At 42.5% G+C, this 8700-nt stretch overlaps 1 protein-coding gene across 1 annotated transcript in view; it reads left to right on the forward strand.

Annotated features, from left to right (window-relative positions):
• The window catches only part of LOC107573634 (ral guanine nucleotide dissociation stimulator-like), a 41207-nt gene that overhangs the window by 4535 nt on the left and 27972 nt on the right, over positions 1-8700 (forward strand). The gene's annotated exons all lie outside the window — the stretch shown is intronic.

The following is an 8700-nucleotide window of genomic DNA, read 5'->3' on the forward strand; positions in this document are numbered from 1 at the left end:
CACACACTCACTCACTCACACTCACTCACACACTCACTCACTCAAACACACACACACTCACTCTCACACACACATTCACTCTCATACACACAATCTCACACACACTCACTCTCACACACACACTCACTCTCTCTCACACACTCACACACTCACTCACTCACTCACTCACTCAAACACACACACTCACTCTCATACACACAGTCACACACTCACTCACTCACTCACACAAACACACACACTCACTCTCATACACACAGTCACACACTCACTCACTCTCACACACACACTCTCACACACACACACTCACACACTCACTCACTCACTCTCATACACACAGTCACACACTCACTCACTCTCACACACACACTCTCACACACACACACTCACACACTCACTCACTCACTCTCATACACACAGTCACACACTCACACACGCACACACTCACTCACTCTCACACACACACTCACTCTCTCTCGCACACTCACACACACACACACACACACACTCTCTCTCGCACACTCACACACACACTCACACACACTCTCACACACACACACTCACACACTCACTCACTCACTCTCATACACACAGTCACACACTCACACACGCACACACTCACTCACTCTCACACACACACTCTCACACACACACACTCACACACTCACTCACTCACTCTCATACACACAGTCACACACTCACACACGCACACACTCACTCACTCTCACACACACACTCTCACACACACACACTCACACACTCACTCACTCACTCTCATACACACAGTCACACACTCACACACGCACACACTCACTCACTCTCACACACACACTCTCACACACACACACTCACACACTCACTCACTCACTCTCATACACACAGTCACACACTCACACACGCACACACTCACTCACTCTCACACACACACTCTCACACACACACACTCACACACTCACTCACTCACTCTCATACACACAGTCACACACTCACACACGCACACACTCACTCACTCTCACACACACACTCTCACACACACACACTCACACACTCACTCACTCACTCTCATACACACAGTCACACACTCACACACGCACACACTCACTCACTCTCACACACACACTCTCACACACACACACTCACACACTCACTCACTCACTCTCATACACACAGTCACACACTCACACACGCACACACTCACTCACTCTCACACACACACTCTCACACACACACACTCACACACTCACTCACTCACTCTCATACACACAGTCACACACTCACACACGCACACACTCACTCACTCTCACACACACACTCTCACACACACACACTCACACACTCACTCACTCACTCTCATACACACAGTCACACACTCACACACGCACACACTCACTCACTCTCACACACACACTCTCACACACACACACTCACACACTCACTCACTCACTCTCATACACACAGTCACACACTCACACACGCACACACTCACTCACTCTCACACACACACTCTCACACACACACACTCACACACTCACTCACTCACTCTCATACACACAGTCACACACTCACACACGCACACACTCACTCACTCTCACACACACACTCTCACACACACACACTCACACACTCACTCACTCACTCTCATACACACAGTCACACACTCACACACGCACACACTCACTCACTCTCACACACACACTCTCACACACACACACTCACACACTCACTCACTCACTCTCATACACACAGTCACACACTCACACACGCACACACTCACTCACTCTCACACACACACTCTCACACACACACACTCACACACTCACTCACTCACTCTCATACACACAGTCACACACTCACACACGCACACACTCACTCACTCTCACACACACACTCTCACACACACACACTCACACACTCACTCACTCACTCTCATACACACAGTCACACACTCACACACGCACACACTCACTCACTCTCACACACACACTCTCACACACACACACTCACACACTCACTCACTCACTCTCATACACACAGTCACACACTCACACACGCACACACTCACTCACTCTCACACACACACTCTCACACACACACACTCACACACTCACTCACTCACTCTCATACACACAGTCACACACTCACACACGCACACACTCACTCACTCTCACACACACACTCTCACACACACACACTCACACACTCACTCACTCACTCTCATACACACAGTCACACACTCACACACGCACACACTCACTCACTCTCACACACACACTCTCACACACACACACTCACACACTCACTCACTCACTCTCATACACACAGTCACACACTCACACACGCACACACTCACTCACTCTCACACACACACTCTCACACACACACACTCACACACTCACTCACTCACTCTCATACACACAGTCACACACTCACACACGCACACACTCACTCACTCTCACACACACACTCTCACACACACACACTCACACACTCACTCACTCACTCTCATACACACAGTCACACACTCACACACGCACACACTCACTCACTCTCACACACACACTCTCACACACACACACTCACACACACTCTCACACACACACACTCACACACACACACACACACACACACACACCGTGCAGGAATACTATGGTACATGTCCAAAAAACATGGTAGTACCACAGTACCACTTCTCTCAGTTCCTGACTGTGTTTCCATAAACGTTTATATGATTATTCGACTTCATTTGAGTCTTTTCATTTATTCGTCTCAGCTTCTGGCAGCTCATGCAGTTATGTATCAACTTGCAGATGAAGACAGAAACAGGAAAATCCTGGGAATGTTGCTCCTTCTGTGATATTAAAGCGATAGTTGACCCAAAACTGAGCTCTCTCCTCGTTTACTCTCCCTCATGTTGTTCCAAACCCGTATGAGCTTCTTTCTTCTCACACAAGATTTTGTGAAGAGTGTTGGTAACCAAACAGTTGACGGTAGCCATTGACTCGCATAGTATTTATTTACGTGCTATGGAAGTAGGGTTTCTCGGTATGATAATCGTCTCAGAAAATATCACGGTTTCACGGTATATATGAAACAATAATTCTTATCAGTAACTATGACTCTTAAAAGAATAAGAACAAGTTATTTGAGTGAACAAATCCTTTATTACAAACAAACTTGAAAGCATTTTAATGTAAGTATTAAAGTCTCCCTTCTGAAAAAATAAATACATTTCATTTCGTTTTACATTTACATTACATTTAGCAGACGCTTTTATCCAAAGCTACTTAAAAACTATTAAAAAATAAAGCCATACACCTTATGTATATTTATATCACACTTTAACATTTTAATTAATGTTCTAAAATGTTATCAAATGAAAATGTAACAACTTTGTTTTTGGCTATATATAATAAGTTAAAACATCATATTCCTGAAAAATAATGTTTAAATAAATTCACTATTATAAAGAATATTATTATTGTTGTTATTATAACATTGAAGTACATTGTACAATGCGAATATATTTCTGTCATAATTTCAAATTAAATCGAACTTTTATTTTGACGAGTTGTAGCAGACCGTAAAAAAATGTAGATATGCAAAGTTTGCGCAGTATGATAACCGTGAACGTTCAAACCGTGATAAACCGTCATACCGGTATATCGTTACAACCCTATATGGAAGTCAATGGGTGCCGTCAAAGAAACTTGAGGATGAGTGAATGATGACAGGCTGAACTGTTCCTTTAATATCAGACTGTGTTTGAATCTTATTCAGTTCGGATTGTTTTCATGGATTTGTTCAGACTCAAATCATGAATCCACATCATGGGCCTCATTCATAAAACCTTCATGAATATATGAGAGGAAACTCTCCTCTGGATTCATAAATAGGGAATCTATATCTTATCAATAAAATGTTTCACAGTTAATTAGTTTTGTTACATATTATTGTGTTAATTAGAGTTATCAGTTTTGTCAGTTTGCCTAAAAGAACACATAAAGATGTTTTATGAATCATATTGTGTGTGTGTGTGTGTGTGTGTGTGAGAGAGAGAGAGAGCGTGTGTGTGTGTTTGTTTTTGTATGTTTGTGTGTGTGTGTGTGTGTGTGTGTGTGAGAGAGAGAGAGAGCGTGTGTGTGTGTTTGTTTTTGTATGTTTGTGTGTGTGTGTGTGTGTGTGTGTGTGAGAGAGAGAGAGAGCGTGTGTGTGTGTTTGTTTTTGTATGTTTGTGTGTGTGTGTGTGTGTGTGTGTGTGAGAGAGAGAGAGAGCGTGTGTGTGTGTTTGTTTTTGTATGTTTGTGTGTGTGTGTGTGTGTGTGTGTGTGAGAGAGAGAGAGAGCGTGTGTGTGTGTTTGTTTTTGTATGTTTGTGTGTGTGTGTGTGTGTGTGTGTGTGAGAGAGAGAGAGAGCGTGTGTGTGTGTTTGTTTTTGTATGTTTGTGTGTGTGTGTGTGTGTGTGTGTGTGAGAGAGAGAGAGAGCGTGTGTGTGTGTTTGTTTTTGTATGTTTGTGTGTGTGTGTGTGTGTGTGTGTGTGAGAGAGAGAGAGAGCGTGTGTGTGTGTTTGTTTTTGTATGTTTGTGTGTGTGTGTGTGTGTGTGTGTGTGAGAGAGAGAGAGAGCGTGTGTGTGTGTTTGTTTTTGTATGTTTGTGTGTGTGTGTGTGTGTGTGTGTGTGAGAGAGAGAGAGAGCGTGTGTGTGTGTTTGTTTTTGTATGTTTGTGTGTGTGTGTGTGTGTGTGTGTGTGAGAGAGAGAGAGAGCGTGTGTGTGTGTTTGTTTTTGTATGTTTGTGTGTGTGTGTGTGTGTGTGTGTGTGAGAGAGAGAGAGAGCGTGTGTGTGTGTTTGTTTTTGTATGTTTGTGTGTGTGTGTGTGTGTGTGTGTGTGAGAGAGAGAGAGAGCGTGTGTGTGTGTTTGTTTTTGTATGTTTGTGTGTGTGTGTGTGTGTGTGTGTGTGAGAGAGAGAGAGAGCGTGTGTGTGTGTTTGTTTTTGTATGTTTGTGTGTGTGTGTGTGTGTGTGTGTGTGAGAGAGAGAGAGAGCGTGTGTGTGTGTTTGTTTTTGTATGTTTGTGTGTGTGTGTGTGTGTGTGTGTGTGAGAGAGAGAGAGAGCGTGTGTGTGTGTTTGTTTTTGTATGTTTGTGTGTGTGTGTGTGTGTGTGTGTGTGAGAGAGAGAGAGAGCGTGTGTGTGTGTTTGTTTTTGTATGTTTGTGTGTGTGTGTGTGTGTGTGTGTGTGAGAGAGAGAGAGAGCGTGTGTGTGTGTTTGTTTTTGTATGTTTGTGTGTGTGTGTGTGTGTGTGTGTTCATACTAGAGGTCGACAGATGCCGATAGCTAGGTTGGACCACACCAGCTGATACCGATTAATCAACCGATAGTTTTTTATAATGGATACTGAACAAAAAACAAAATAGTGCTCTACTATTTTAAAAAACAGTACTGAACCATACTTTGTAAATTAATAAAAATATTAATATTAAATATTATATCGATCATTAAAGTTAGTTCATAGTTTATTATATACAGAAGAAACTTGCATTTAAAAATGTATTAGTAGTAAATGTTGAAATTAACAAACTCTAACAAGGAACAATACTTATACAGCTTTCATTGATGTTACAAATGGACTCTTTATTATGAAGTGTTACTATTTCATTTCAACAATCATGATGAGGGGTGCTCCGATCAGGATTTTTGAGGCCGATCGCAGAAAGCAGTATCTGCCGATACCGATCACCGATACTGATCTTTTTAAAGCCGCCTTTTTATCATTTATAACTATTTATAGTGACACTCCAATCAGGATTTTTAGACATTTATTCAGGGCCTGAATTTCATTTTTGAAAGTGTGGTGAATTCCCCTCTTAGGTGTCTCTTGTGAGAGAAGCAGCTTTCACACAGGAGTCCGCCACTGATCCACAGCTGTTTACCACAAACACAACATTTTATCCATTATTTTAATTCCAAATCCAAACATTGTCACTGAAAGTGCTTTTTCAGCATTGCGATTCTTTTTTTTACACAGTACAGTAATACAATCTTTCACAGACGTGTTTAAATGCAATAAATATAACACATTATTCAATGCTTTTTACTTTTGCATTTACTTCTAGATTAATATATTAAGTTGCTCAAGCAAGTGGCAAAACATTTAAACTACTTTTCTTACGTTATCACAAACTTACCTTTGACAGAAATAGTCAGCTTTACTGCCTTTTATTTTGCATTGAAATCTTTATTACAAGCAATCCTGCGGTTCATAGAGAACTTTGTTTTCCTTCCTCCACGAGTGCCATCTATTATTGCCGTGTTTATCTATAAGTGCTCTTTTTCCTTTAAACCTAGCCACAGTAGACTTTATATGCATTTATGGTGTAATTACTACATTTTCGAGCCAATGCATGTTCATATTTACCGCAAACAATGCGCTGTTACTTTAATTCAGCGCTTGCAGCGCAGCACAAATACATCTCTGCACCGCTGCATACGCACCGCTTCTGAACACACTGCCGGGTGCAGTGTGAACGCTTTAATCCGTTAACATGAGCGCGGAAAAAATACACACCACATACGCACTGCAAACAGAGTAATGTGAACCTGGCGTTATGTGTGTGCGCTGCGAGTGTGCATGAGCGCTCAGTCTCCAGCTGAATGGTTTAAACACTGGCAAGAATTAAAAAGAAATGCAAAAACGTTACTTTACTTGTATAAACTTTAGTGACGATGTGACACTACCTCGATTGTGCAAGTGACAATTCCTGTGTCAACTGTGCAGCGTGCAGCTCGCTTCTAGACAGACGTGATGTGGTGATTTGAAGCCATTTGCGTATTATGAGAGAGAGAGAGAGAGCAGTGACACACTCACGCTGTTTGTGAAATTACGTCTCACACAAGGTTTTCAAATTACTTTATAAGTTATTTAATGAATAAATATGAAGGTGAGTACCTCACCTTCAGAATTATAATTGTTTCACCCGCGCCGGACAGAGACTGAGACGGTGCCGCTGCATGTCGTGCCAAACCTCTCACAGCAGCGTCATCAGCTTGAGATCGGTTTTTTGAGATCGGCCTTTTAGAGACCGCCGATCGATCATCCCAACGTGATTATCGGCTGATAGTGATCGGTAGCCGATCAATCGGAGCGTCCCTAATCATGACCATCTTTAAATATCTTCACAAAGGCCATAGCATTGGAATGACATACATATGGATATTGTATGTGTACTCTCACAGTTGAACTGCTTCTATTCTTGAACACTTGATGATTATCTAATCAAAATAACAAAATCTGTCAGTCACACACCGAGCGCTCGGTTCAAGCAGCGGTCTAAAACACTTCTTTTTATCACCAAACGTTTACTTTAAGAATGAAGAATGAGGCATAGATGAGTTTGAGTTCGGAGGAAAGAGAAAGTGTGATCTATATTACAGCTCTCTATATGACGCATACAGACTTTATTAGAGCCACAGAAAGACAAACATTTAGCTGAAAAAAGCACAATACACGATTATACAGCCCAGGATGAAGCCATTATGTACCTTAACAACGATTTAGGACAAATTTGTGTCCCTGCAGCACAAAAGCAGTGTTTAGTCGCTGGGGGATATTTGTAGCAATAGCCAACAATACATTGTATGGGTCACAATTATACATTTCTCTTTTATGCCAAAAATCATTAGGATATTAAGTAAAGATCGTGTTCCAGGAAGATATTCTGTACGGACGCCTCTTCTTCTTAAAGGGGTCATATGATGCGATTTCAGTTGTTCCTTTCTCTTTGGAGGGTTCTGATCTGAAAATGACATCATGATCCCGAGCGGAGAAAGAGGCGGAGCCTGAACACACACACACACACACACACACACACACTGCTCCGCTCGGCGCTGTGCGGCTGTGGCTCGGGCGGGTGGTGTTTGCGGCGGGGGGTGGGCTCGGCCTCCGTTACAGCTGTACAGTGAATTATATACACGTGTTACTGTAAAAATAAATATGATCATGTAGACGTGAGTTGATATTTGTGATGTTACTGAAGGAGACGGTCACTTTCTTCACTCTTTTCTGATGTCTCTGCCAGTGTTTCCCAGCATGCACTGCAGCGAGTCATGTGTGGTTTCTGCTGTAAGATGATTGTGATGCTCGGAGTCTCTGATGTTTGTGTGCGGATGCATACTCGTATCAGATATTCCTGAGTTAGAGATGGGTCTATACACTGTGTCTATACCGTCTCTATACAGTGACGCTGCAGATGCAGTACTCTGTGCAAAGCACTCTGGGTAACGTCTGAGCTTTATTTGTCTTGTTGCAGGATTGTGAGGAAACCTGAATCCTGTTTGTTTCCTGAAGAAGCGTTTCTAGATCATATTTAAAGAGGTCAGAGGAGGAATATGAGTTTGAGATCAGAAACGCCAGCGTCTCGTGAAGATGTGTTTGGGTCTGATGCTTCCTCAGACTGGTCAGTTGACTAGCCGCGGATGAACTGGTCAGTTGTGGAGTTCTGCAGTGGTTTGTAGAGATGAAAACACACAGAGACAGTGATTGTGTAACTTGTTTTCTGTGAGTCTTTGTGTTTCAGTTATTGATCTGTTAATCACAGAAGCTTCCTGAAACACGACACACCTCTCTCTCTCTCTCTCTCTCTCTGTCTCTCTGTGTGTCTCTCTCTCTCTCTGTCTCTCTCTCTCTCTCTCTCTCTCTGTCTCTCT

This window comes from Sinocyclocheilus grahami, unplaced genomic scaffold (assembly GCF_001515645.1).
Source record: "Sinocyclocheilus grahami isolate Dianchi unplaced genomic scaffold, SAMN03320097.WGS_v1.1 scaffold1988.1, whole genome shotgun sequence".
In the NCBI taxonomy this organism is placed as follows: domain Eukaryota; kingdom Metazoa; phylum Chordata; class Actinopteri; order Cypriniformes; family Cyprinidae; genus Sinocyclocheilus; species Sinocyclocheilus grahami.